Below are 13,972 nucleotides of genomic sequence, written 5' to 3'. Positions count from 1 at the left end.
TCTGACGTCGAGAGGACGTTCTGGCTAGCCAATCGCTGCCTGGCAGCCCGGAACGTCCTTTCCGACGTTAGAATTGACATCGGGCAGCGAGAATTAGTCGGCCCCATGCAGAAGAGAAGCAGGGAGATGGCCTGTTCCCGAAAGCAGCAGCAGCAGCAGCCTATTCCGCGGCGGCGGTGGCATGGGGGAGGGCAGGAAGGAAGGAAGAAAGAAAGAAAGAAGGTGGGGTGGGGACAGGGAGCCAGAAAAAAAAGCAAAAAATGGGGCACGGAGGAAGGAAGAAAGAAGGAGGGGGTACAGGGAACCAGAAACAAAGCAAAAAATGGGGCACGGAATCAGAGAAAGACAGACAGAGAAAGAAAGAAAAAATTGGGGAAGGGAATGAGGTCTGGAGGAGAGGAAGCATACACGAGGCTGAAAGAAGGGAAGAAGTATTGGATGCACAGTCAGAAGAATAAAGTGCAACCAGAGACCGATGAAATTACCAAACAAAGGTAGGAAAATGATTTTATTTTCAATTTAGTGATTGAAATGTGCCAGTTTTGAGAAAGAAAAGATATTGAACTTTAAATGTGGGTACTGCAGAAAAAAATAGAGTACTTGGAGGGTCGCAGAAAAAATAGTTAATGTCTTATTAAAGAAATGACAATTTTGCATGAGGTAAAACTCTTTATAGTTTATATATCTTTCCTTTTAACTGTTAAAGGAAAGTTTTATAAACTATAAAGAGTTTTACCTCATGCAAAATTGTCATTTCTTTAATAAGATATTAACTATTTTTTCTGCGGCCCTCCAAGTACCTACAAATCCAAAATGTGGCCCTGCAAAGGGTTTGAGTTTGAGACCACTGAGTTAAACCCTATTGAGCAGGCTGGCTGTCAATATTCAGTAGCATTTAACTGAGGAGTGACTGCATATTACTGTCATTTCCCATTCAGCTAAGTTAGGGGGGGTCTGGGAGCAGGCTTTGGGCAGAACCACAACTTTGATGGATGTTAGTATCAAATTTTTAGAGAATTACATGGGGACAAAGTTTGTCCCTCTCCCTGCGGGCTCTGTCCCCAACCCCGGCCCACCACAACCCCATAGGCTCTGTCTCCGTCCCCACCCCCATCCCAGGGTTAACCACAGGCACCCATCCCCGTGTCATTCTCTAGATGAAATCAAAGCACTAAAAGAAAAACATGATTATTGCACTTTAAAAAATTGAAGCAGCATAGAGGGGTGTAACTTCACAAAGCATTAGACACAAGCCTGTTGAGTCTATGGGAGCACTAAGAACATTTCAACAGGTAATCTGCAGATTTATAGGGGCCCCAAGAATATTTTAACACGGAACCTGCAGGTCTATCAAAGCGCCAAGAACATTTCAGTGGGGAACCTGTGTTATGTGAGCATCAAGAACATTGCAGCAGAGAACCTACAGGCCTATGACAGCACTAAGAACATTTCAGCAAGGACCCTGCATTTAAAAACTTCAACACCACTGGGGTATAACAAAAAACAACAAATAAAAAGAAATACAACTTCTTGTATCCCACCATTTTCTACATGGAATCAATGTGGCTCACAGAGGGTTTTACATTAATGACATGATGTTTAGCGATAAGCAAATTTAGTATTGATGATTCAGGTATAGAGTTAAACAGTAGACAAGGAAAGAGACCAAGTCCATGAATAGCGTTTAACAGTTACAAGGGGAAAATATATGTCTAACTTTTTTCTGAAGTGACAGTATATGGTGGGTTGCCTCGGATATGTTGATAGACTGTTTCAGATGCATGGTCCTAGAAACTCAAAGGTGATTTCAAACATTTTTTCTGGCGCACTTGCTGAGAAGATGGGAATGGTAACTTGAAGAGCTGTGTAGACCTCAACTTAAGGAAGGTATGTGAGACCTTAATGTTGGACACTAGTCCAACAGGCTACCTTGTAGCAAATTCTTTTTTTCGCTGGTAACCAATGTAGTTTAAACAGCAGAGGACTGACCATCTCAAAATGGCTTTAGTGAAAAATTAGCCTTAATGCTGCATTTTGGAGCAGTTGAATTCTACCTCTCTCTTTAACCTTTTATAAAGACTTGCTCAGGTATGGTGGGGCAGCCAAGGAATACAATCTGCATTCCTTTCACTAGACACCAGCTAAGATCCTGGACATCTGGAAGTATAGGGTTTCAGAAAACGTTATCTGATTTGACTTGGGACTGAAACAAACCAGAAACAGATTTATAGTGCAGGGTAATACTGCTTCAAGCTTATTTCCCAGATAGAGTCAAAACAAAAGTGTGCAGGGGTAATATTTGCACAATGAAGGTTACTTGAGTGACTCAAGGAATCGGTAGCACAAAAAATAAAGTCACCACATAAAGCAATACGCTTAGTAAGCTTAATTCTTACTTAGAACTCTGCTCAGAGACATGAAGGCTGATTTCTCGGCCTCACCTACCAATCATTGCAGTGTTCAAAAAGAAAGCTTTTTATCTTCAATACTTTTTTAATTGCGCTAGCTTACTGCTATGCTAGAAATAATGATATTTTCATAAGTTCTTATGAACTGTACCAAAAGTACTTATCTTTGAAACAGTGACTGGTTCCGACGTGCACGTTTCGTTTGCTGCGTCAGGGAACCGACAATAACAGCTGAGTTTTAAAGCTGGTAGTGAAGTCACATTAAATTACATTACAGGACTGGATATCTCAAAAAGGTATATCTTCTTGGTTGTTTCAAACCAAGTTTGGTTTGAAACAACCAAGAAGATATACCTTTTTGAGATATCCAGTCCTGTAATGTAATTTAATGTGACTTCACTACCAGCTTTAAAACTCAGCTGTTATTGTCGGTTCCCTGACGCAGCAAACGAAACGTGCACGTCGGAACCAGTCACTGTTTCAAAGATAAGTACTTTTGGTACAGTTCATAAGAACTTATGAAAATATCATTATTTCTAGCATAGCAGTAAGCTAGCGCAATTAAAAAAGTATTGAAGATAAAAAGCTTTCTTTTTGAACACTGCAATGATTGGTAGGTGAGGCCGAGAAATCAGCCTTCATGTCTCTGAGCAGAGTTCTAAGTAAGAATTAAGCTTACTAAGCGTATTGCTTTATGTGGTGACTTTATTTTTTGTGCTATTTCCCAGATAGAGCACAATACTTTTCATGTTAACAGTTTGTACATTGCATTTTGAATGGTAATGTAATGCCCCCTTCAGTAACAATAAGCTCTGTGTATGAAGTGTGAAAACAGAAGTACAGAATGTACAGTTTTATGGAGAAGTGAGAATGTGCAAAGAAAGGATTTCATTTTATGTGATGAAACTTAAGCCTGCTCGCTCTGACATTTCTCTCTGCATTCTCTACCCAAGAACTATGCTGTGTTGGTTCGCAGAAGCAGGAGGGGGCTGATTTTTTTATACTGGGGTTGTTTGTCAGGGGGGGGATCATTGAACCATCATTGGGGGAGGGGGCTTTTTTCTTTTTTAATGTAACAGACACACATCTGTTCCATTAAAAAGAAAATAAGCCCCAACAGCTGAGCGGCAGGAAGCGGCTTTGGGGCTTCCCCTGCTGCAAAGCTGTTCAGGCATCCCCAAATCGGCTCTACAGATGTGTGGAAGCCGCTCTCAGAGCGACTGGTGGGATGGGATTACGGCGAACCTCCATACAAATCATTTGCATGGAAACTTGTTGGGAATATTGATCGCTGTTCCACAATCAGCCAAAAAAATCAGCTAACAGCAACTCACACGGTCTTAGCGACCGTGTTTAGTGCATCTAGCCCTGAGTCTACTCCAAACCACAAACTCTCTCACACTATACCAACTGGGATCCCTAGCATGCAGTTGTTCACGTTGAAAAAGGAAAGGAAGATTTGCCGCCTTGGCTTTAAAAATAAATAAATCATTGCATGGTCAGATATTATTTATTTATTTTTAAAGCCAAGGCGGCAAATCTTCTTTCCCTTAAAAATACATAAATATAAAACATAGTTACGTAGCAGATTTATTTTGTTGAAATTTATTAATGCACATCCATGCTGTTAATTATATGTTGATTATTATTATTAACTATTGGTAGTTGCTAGTGTGTTTTGTTTTAATTGTGTTAGTTAATACTTTTTTTTCTGATGTATTATATTGTTATTGTATAGGACAATTGTTGGTTCCTATGTATAATGTAAAGCTGTTATGACTTGTTTGTATCTATAAGTATTATATAATAAAATTTATTGAACTAAAAATAAATAAAACATATCTAGCTGTACCTTTTCTGGGGATTAGCTGCAGGAAACCCATACTTTAGATGAATGGGGAGTTGTACAGTAGTATTCTGTATTCAGGTATTACTGTCAAACTAAGGAATAGAATATTATTATTGCAGAATACGGCTGCTTGAGTGATAATTAGACAGGGTAAGTTCACTCAAGTGCCACCTTTGTTCAGAGGGCTTCATTGCTTATACTTTTTAGTGACTTGCTTTTCAATAAATGTGGGGGGTTTACAGAGCCATTGATAAAATGTTTTTAGATGGCAAGATCTGTTTTTCCTGATATATCTAAATGGACACAGAGAAGAAGGAATCATTTCTTGCTTTTAAACAAGTCATTGAAGCTGGCTTTTACAAAGCCGCAGTTTAGGTTTCTACTGCGTGTTGGTATGGCAAATGTTCTGACGTTCATAGAATTCCTATGAGCATTGGAACATTTACCTCACTGGCCTATGGTAGAAAACGCTACCTCGGCTTTGCAAAAGATGGCCTTAATTAGGAGCTAGAATTCAGTTAAGAGAGTCGTGTAAATGTTTGCTTTACTTTAAAACACCCTTATATTTTCCTCTTGTTTAGTATATTTCTTCTTATGGTTTTATTTTCTACTCAAAGTTATTGTCTTTGATGCATCTATTGCAAAAGAAATAATAAAGAAAAAAAAGAAGTGAGGGCAGGAGATTCTAGTAGACCACATAGCTGCGGCTATTGCTTCAATATTATGGATGGTTTGGTAAACTTACTGAAATTACCACTGAATTTCTAGAAGCCTTTACTATTAAACACTAGCTGATGCCCCGGCGTTGCACGGGTATTTAATTATAGCAATAACACTGTAAATGGATTCAAATAAAGATACTTTATAGTGGTGAATGAAATTATTTTTTTACAGCTTAATAAAAAGTACAATATTCAAATTATAATGTGAAATATTTGACAAAATGAATACAATACAACTAACACAAAACTTGATTATAAACAACATTTTTAGTTTCAACTCCAGGAGCAAGAACATATAAATTCTTGGGTGAACCCACCCTTGAGCAAGCAACATAGAGTTGTCCATGGGAAAAACAGGGGGATCTTATATCCACTCCAAAGTATGTAATAGTCTGTCCCTGTGATTTGTGGATTGTGATAGAGAATGCAAGTCTCACTGGAATTTGCAAGCTCTTAAACTGAAAAGGAAGATGTGTTGCAAGTTTCGTTCAAATCGGGCAAGCCGTTTTTGCGTTGGCAGCTTTTTACAATTTTTCCATTGACATGAATGGGTGAAATCAGATTTTCTGTTTGTAGCTCCGCGTGATCGCGGCACATACACACACACATACATACACACATACATACCTCCGATTTTATATATATAGATAGGCATCTAATCCAGGAGTATCCCTTTAACCAAATTGAACAGCAAAATGCTCATAAGAAATCTCTAATCAGACACAAGAGAAAGCACACCTTTACTGAATCAACATAAGAATTAACCCCAAGGGCTGTATAAGAGCATTTAAGTCCGCAAGTACCCATCTCTGGATAACCTCTGAAGAAAGAGACAATATTATCTCAATACTGCATGTGTAACATGTTTGGATAATTCTTATATTAGTCCAATAACAGGTATTAAACTGCAACAAATCCATTCTTATTTGTACTATGCAAGGCAAAAGTTTAACATTCATATATTGGGGGCTCCAACCCCCTTTTTAAAAAAAATCTCTACAGAGAATTTGTTTAAGCAACTGGGTATCACACAGTGGTCAGATCACAGGATCAGTTTTGGTACAAAAAGGCGATCCACAGTATGAGGGCAAAGATGGGGGCAACAAATTCATATGAGAGAAACATTTTCTTCTTTTTATTTATCACAACATGATTTCCAAACTGGATGAACTCTCTTCAGGGGTTCTGAGTCAGTTGTCTCCATCTCAAAATGGATTTTGGGACCTCCAGCGGCAGTCTTCTGAGACTGCCATGGGAGATCTCAGCAGCCATTTTGTCAGTGGAGCAAACATAGGCAGGAGTAAATGGGGATTGCTCCCCCCACCCCAGACCACCAACAATATGGTAGACCTGGGGGGTTCCTAGGTGTGGTTCCAGGAGAGAGGGGCTCCTCGTGTTAGTGGAGAGGAGAAGGGGGAGGGAGTGGGGGTTCCTTGGTGTAGGAAAAATATTTTAGGGATTCTGCCAAACAAAAAAGTTTGCAAATCACTGAATTAGCCAGATGCTCTCTATGTAACTCTATAAAGTTATATTTATTATTATAATTTTATTTACCATTTTTTTTAGAAGAAAATCACCCAAGATAATGTACAGCAAGCACAACCCAAGGCAATAAATAATTATAACCATAAAATGTTTCAAGAACAGTACACATATGACATAGTATGCTACTTGCAATGTCAAACCATCTGGGTTAAACATATAAATGAAATGTATGAACACACAATTAAAATGCTATATACAGTGGTGCCTCGCATAAAGAACGCCTCGCACAGCGAACGCTGCACACAACGAACTTCATTTCATGATTCATACAACGAACTTCGTTTCACACAACGAAGTCGCCCGAGCTTCCACGATCGCTGCCGATGTATTGCATCCTTCCGCGCAGGCACTGCAGGCAGTCGTTAGTCACTGCTCTTAACGCGTTTCACATAACGAACTTTTCGCATAACAAACTTGCTCCTGGAACGAATTAAGTTCGTTGTGTGAGGCACCACTGTATATAGATAAGTTATTTGTGCAAAGTTATACATACAGTATTACCTGCTATTTAAAGTTGTACAAATAAAGGACAATTCTGTAACAGGGTATCTACAAGTAGGCACCCAAAGGGCACCTTATAGGAGTTTATCTATAAAACAAAGCAAACACCTACATTCTCTTACAGAATACCAGCCTAACAAGGTATTGATATGCCTAAATTTACAGTACAATAGGAATGAACATAACTTTGGGTCCCCCTGATAATCTGTCCATATGTACACTTCACCACCACCCCTCGAACACTATGCTATGCAAATTATACATGCCGATACAGAAAGTGCTTAAGCACAAAAAGTGCACACTTACACATGTATGCTAGTATTACATTTATGCGTAGAAATATTATTGTCTTTGTTGTAAAATTAGCTCTACAGTGGCTAAATTTCACCACACTCCATATAACTTTAAGCCTCACTCTAGAATGCCTATAATCCTATCCTATTTTGGATAGGTAACTTTTGGCTATGTAGATGATTTGCCATATATGAGGTTCAATTGAAAAATTTCTGGTCTGACCAAGAAAGAGCAAGATTAGCATCACAATTCCATAGCTGTCCAGCAGATGGCACTGACAAACATCTACAACTAGATTTTCAAGTCAGTCTGACATCTAGTTTTGTCTTGTCAGCCTTTTGAAGTGAACACCTACTCCACTTTATATTAAAAAAAAAAAAGGAGAAAATTGAGTATCGCGCTGTCATAAAACGTCATTCATTTGAAGGAAAAATCACCTACCAAAATGAAATCTCAGTTAGACGCAGTATATGGTGATGCGTCTCCTTCATTTTCAACAGTGAAAGCAAGGGCTGCTGGATTTAAACATGGCCGGACAAGCACTGTTGATGAAGAACACTCTGGACATTCAAAAACAGCAACAACTGAAAAAATGGTCGAAGTTCACCAAATCATGGTGGAAGATCACAGATCGACACTAAATGAGTTAGCAGAGGCTGCTGGCATTTCATCAGAATGTATATACACCATCCTACATGAATAATTAGGCATGAGGAAGTTGAGTGCGCGATGTGTGCCACGTTTGCTAACTGTCACCCAAAACTAGTTCAACTAGACATTTTAAAGACATGTTTTGAGCGTTTTTAAGTGCAATGAGAATGACTTTTTGTAGCATTTTGTGACTGTGGATGAGACTTAGGTTCATCACTATAATCCTGTGACAAAACAATAATCCAAACAATGGACTAGAAGAGATAACCGACTCCGAAGAAAGCGAAAACGGCTCCGTCGGCTGGGAAGGTGATGGCGACTGTCTTTGGGATTTCCACGGGATAAAATTTATTGACTATCTGGAAAAAGGAAAATACATTAATGGTGAATATTATGCTGGCTTATTACAACATCTAAGCACCTAAATCAAGATGAAATGTCCTTATTTGGCCAAGAAAAAAGTTCTCTTCCACCAGCACAACACACCGGCTCACACATCAACAATTGTGAAAGCAAAATTGCATGAATTGCAGTTTGAATTAATTTCCCATCCACTGTGCTCTCCGGATTTGGCTCCATGTAACTTCTTTCTGTTTCCGAACCCCAAAAAATGGAAAAACCTTAATGATCAATATAGTATGGAGTTCTTATGCTTTCAGGTGGACTTCCTGGGTCACCAGGCTGCCCAGTGGTATAAATTGTTAACTGGACTTATTAAAAAGAAACCAAACACTGGTCTGAGAGACTTTGGAGCATTGAGATCAAGCATCAAATTTCTGCGACTCAATGGACACAAATTTGGACTTGGAGGATCAGATTTACAGTGTCAGCATCTATGAGATAAACATGTTTTTTTCTGTTACATAGAGCATTATGGACCCCTGTTCGGTTACAAAAATTGGATAGCTCTAAGTCTAATAAATGTTGGCAGTGTCATCTTGAAGCAGGGACTTTAGATCATTTATTATTCTATTGTCCATTTGTTATGACTTTTTGGAAATCAATTTGGGACCAAATTAATTGTTTATTAGATAACCCAGTGGCATTATTATATGATACTGTGCTGTTTGGTATGGCAATGAGAGCAAAAAGTCAGATCTCTTCAAATAATAACAAATTATTACTTATAATGACTGGGGTTGCCATTCAACAAATTACTTATAACTGGAAGAACTGGAATAGACTAAATTATAATTTTTGCTGGAATTCTCTATGCCATATATATAAAATGCAATACAATTGCATATAATTGCAATACAGAGAGGGTGTTTTAGGAAATTTCAAGATGTGCGGGAGCCATTAACAAAATATTGTACTGATTAGATGACATCTTTTCCCTTAAATTTACAGGTTCAATTATGAGGGGGGAGGGGGGATAATTTTATTATCTTATTATTATATATGGTACAATGTATTTGATTATATAATGGGAAGGGTGGGTGATAATAGCATATTATTTGTACTCTTGATGATTATTAAGTGATATATTTATGATTAATTTGTTGTAACATATGGATACACTTATTGTATGTTTAAAAATGAATAAAGAATTAAAAAAAAAATTAAAAATGGCTGTCTGGGAAGAATTTTTTGGGGATTCTGTGATCATAGATGCTGCAAATAGCTATTTTTCCAGAATAGATGTTTCATATTTTACTGAAGGCATAAAAGATCTGGAAAAACAATGGAGCAAATATATTGAGTTAAAATGAAATTATGTTGAAAAATAGATTTCATTCCCCTCCCCCCCAAAAAAAAGATGTTTTCTTGATTAGGCCAGAAACCTTTTAATTGATCCTCATAAGAGATGATTTTAGAATCATTAAGATATGCATAAAGCTATGTTTGTTGTAGTTGTCCTGGTCTTGCCACGTCTGAAGACCTGGACAACTGCAACAATCTTGACACCAACCACGGAAGCCTAAGAGAATTTGCATAAATCTAGTTTACATTGTGTAAAATTGGCATGCATTTATAAGTAGTAATTTTAGAAATGGCATTACTTGTAAGTATATGTCAGTGGCACACAAAGATTTTAAGATATCTGTTCTAAGCATGGCTTGGGAGGAACTCCAAATTATATGTGTATTTCATATTTTAGAACATCAGTATGTTTAAATACTGGAAATTCTTCCCATTAGCACTTACAAATGATTCCATGCATGCATAACTGTCGGCTAAATTCTCATTTGGTCATGAGGTTGAGAAGGGAATTATGCTTACCTCTTTGGCATTCAAAATTACCTAGAACTGATAAAAATTTGAAGTTGCCAACTATGGCCAGTATATCCATTTTAGAAGAAAAAACTTAAAATTTCAACAAGTTGAAAGCTAGTACAGAATGACTAGTCCTCATCCCTGTCCCGTCCCCACGGGCTCTGTCACTGTACTGTCCCCACCCTGTCCCTGCGAACTCCATCTCCATCCCTGCAAACTCTGTCCTCATTTGCACATGCCTCGAACACTTATGATTTTATATTTAAATCTTTTTATTAAACTATGTAAAGGAGCAATATTCTGAACAACTGTTTATAAACCATTTCGATGTGGTTTGGTACAACCTTCCCAAAGATTCAGTTGCCAATGTTTTTACACTATCTGAGAAGTTAATTGGATTGTCTTTCAGACACGGGTGTAGAAGAGAACCTAAACTATGTAGTAGATGAACAAGAAAATGAGTGTCTATTAAATGTCGGAAATGCTCCTTGATGCCAGCAATGATGGATTAATCTGTTGAAGTTACAGTAAGATGCTTGAGCAGCTGGACACAAAATGGAAGGATGTTGCAGATGGTAGGAGTCTGATCAGCAAACAAGACTCTTGTTGCCACATCAAAGGCAGACAAGACACAACAGTAGTTCATTTAAATCCAAAAGCAGCTTCTACAGTTTTTTTTTAAATTACTGAATTCAGTTGCTAATTGTCTAAAATGTGCTTAATTTTTACATATTGATACTAGTCTCAAATTTTTAGAGAATGACATGGGGACAAAGTGTGTCCCTACCCCAGAAGGCTCTGTCCCTGTTCCTGCCTTGTTCCCGCAGGCTCCGTTTCCATCCCTACTCTGAAGTTAACTACAGATACCCATTCTCATGTCATTCTCCAGTATATACATGTGTTTGTGCTAGCATATACATATTTATGTTTGTCAGTTTAGATGAATAAATGTGTACTTTCCCATCACTTTCACAGATAAAAATTTCACCTGCCAGTTTGGCATGGGGGGGGGGGGGGACAAATACCACCGGGGGATTAAGAGGGCAACCTATCCAATCCTTTCAGTGGAGTTCTGCTCAATAGGGAAAGTTTGTTGGAGATGTAACTCCCAACATTGATCATTTAGGATAAAGATGTTTATTCCCTATATCAGATAGGGACTAAATATCTATCAACTTGCCATTCCCTTGCCCCTTCTAAAACAAGTCCAGACTATGTCTCCTTATCATTTGCACAAATCACAACTATTTTATGTCTAAAGCATACAGCTGAAACGCATTTGCAGGGGATTTGCCTCAGAAGCTACCGGGAAATCATTGCTCCAGAGCTATGAAGGAGAACCTGAAATTCTCATTAGTTAACCTTCAGCTTTCTATCATAGGCATTGATTGCCCGGTAGCTTCTGAGGCAAATCCCCTACAAATGCGTTTCAACTGTATGCTTTAGACATAAAATAGTTGAGATTTGAGCTTTAGCTTCAGCATTTAACTGGAGGATATAAAGTTTTTGTATTTGTGGATTTTTTTCTCCAGTTCCTTCTTCTTTTTATTTTTCTCCTTGACATTTGCATGCACTTGAGTTTGACACATGCATATTCTGGTGTTTTATAAAATGGAGACTTATGGATGGATATTTAAAGTGATTTAAGTGGAAAGGCGCCTATCTACTTAAATTGCTTGGGGCTGGCCAACCACCGATTTTCAGGACTATGTACCAGACAGTACCACTGAATATAAGAACATAAGAAGTGCCTCTGCTGGGTCAGACCAGAGGTCCATCATGCTCAGCAGTCCACTCAGGTGGGGGCCCACCAGGTCCAGGACCTGTATAGTAACCCTCTATCTATACCCTTCTATCCCCTTTTCCTTCAGAAAATTGTCCAAACCCTTCTTGAACTCCAATACCGTACCTTGTCCTATCACACCCTCTGGAAGCGCATTCCAGGTGTCCACCACCCGTTGGGTGAAGAAGAACTTCATAGCATTGGTTCTGAATCTGTCCACTCTTAATTTTTCCGAATGGCCTCTCGTTCTTGTAGTTTTCGAAAGTTTGAAGAATCTGTCCCTCTCCACTTTCTCTATGCCCTTCAAGATCTTGTAAGTCTCTATCATGTCCCCTCTAAGTCTCCGTTTCTCCAGGGAAAAAAGCCCCAGTTTCTCCAATCTTTCGGCATATGAAAGGTTTTCCATACCTTTTATCAAACGTATCACTCTCTTCTGAACCCTCTCGAGTATCGCCATATCCTTCTTTAGGTATGGCAACCAATATTGGACGCAGTACTCCAGATGCGGGCGCACCATCGTCCGATACAACGGCAGGATAACTTAACGGTCATATTCAAACCAGGCCACAGAGAGGCATTACAGGGAAGGAGTCAAGAAGGAGCTAGTAGTTTCGCAGGTGCTGGTGATATTCAATGCAGGTGTCCACATAGCTAAGCATGCAAACAGGAATGCACAAAAATCAGTCTTAACTAGACCTGCTTAGCTATGTGGGTACCAGAACTGAACATTGGCTGATATCTGAATAACTTTTGGGTATTGGCCTGAAGTATTCCAATTCCCTTTCCCTCCCTCCGAACCCCCAGAACATCAACAATACTTCCTCAAGGTACACCTCCCTCCCTCCCTTCCTCCCACCCTCCAAAACATCAATAGACCTCCCCCACCCCCAGGATCCCCCTGAGCCTAACTGTCCAATCCCTGGAGAACAGAATGGGCAGGAGTGATGCCTACTTGCTCCTGTCACACCTACCTTTCAAAATGTCTACCATGACTTCTAGAAGCAGCCTCGCAGTACTACTGAAGTACTATAAGAATGCTACTAGTGGTCATGGCAGCCATTTTGAAGGGGCAGCCATGATGGGCAGGAGCAAAATGGGCTCCTTCCCCAACTCTGCAAGATCACCAGGGATCAAGCAGGTAGGCCTGAAAGGATTGGAAAGGGAGATTTGTTGATGTTCCAGGTAATGAGTGGGAGGGAGAGAGCACTAGAAGGGTGGATTTGTTGATGTTCTGGAAGGGAGAAAGGGGAAATCAAAAGGTGACCTGTTGATATTATTGGAGGGTAGGAAGGGGAGATCAGGATCTGGCCAGATACTCTTATGTGGCTCCTTGCTGATATTCAGCTAGGACTCTCATAAGATCTGACAGCTAGCACATGCTGAATTATCCCCAGATATTCAATGCCAGTGCATTGATCATCCAGGCCCAATTCTGCCCACAGTGATAAGCATTAAAAAAATGCTGATTGTCATGGGCTAAATACTGTCCAGTCAGATGCTTATGCAACATAAACGTTTAAGCTAGGGCTGCCCAAGTCCAGTCCTCGAGATCTACTGGCAGGCCAGGTTTTCTGGATATCCACAATGAATATGCATGAGAGAACATAAGAACATAAACAGTGCCTCTGCCGGGTCAGACCATAGGTCCATCCTGCCCAGCAGTCCGCTCCCGCGGCGGCCCAAACAGGTCACGACCTGTCCGAATCATCAGAAGGGGCTCCCTTGCCACCTTGGTTTCCCATTTAAGTCCTGCCTTCCTATCGAAGTCCTAGCCCTCCGGTCTTGCACATGCACGACCTGGTTGGTTTATACTCATTACCTGGTTAGCTTTCTATACTTGTGTTACATCCCAGCTCCTCCCTCAGTATCCCACATCCCTTTATCCCTCAGGAATCTGTCCAATCCCTGTTTGAATCCCTGGACCGTACTCTGCCTGATCACTTCCTCCGGTAGCGCATTCCAAGTGTCCACGACCCTTTGGGTGAAAAAAAACTTCCTTGCA

At 39.6% G+C, this 13,972-nt stretch overlaps 1 protein-coding gene across 1 annotated transcript in view; it reads right to left on the bottom strand.

The window, feature by feature from the left end:
- Positions 1-13,972, bottom strand: part of LOC117359534 (hexokinase-1) — a 118,170-nt gene that overhangs the window by 59,564 nt on the left and 44,634 nt on the right. The window lies entirely within an intron of this gene.

Source organism: Geotrypetes seraphini, chromosome 4, assembly GCF_902459505.1.
Source record: "Geotrypetes seraphini chromosome 4, aGeoSer1.1, whole genome shotgun sequence".
Lineage (NCBI taxonomy): Eukaryota > Metazoa > Chordata > Amphibia > Gymnophiona > Dermophiidae > Geotrypetes > Geotrypetes seraphini.
The sequence above is the reverse complement of the archived record's forward strand: the minus strand, read 5'-3'. Positions and strand labels throughout refer to the sequence as shown.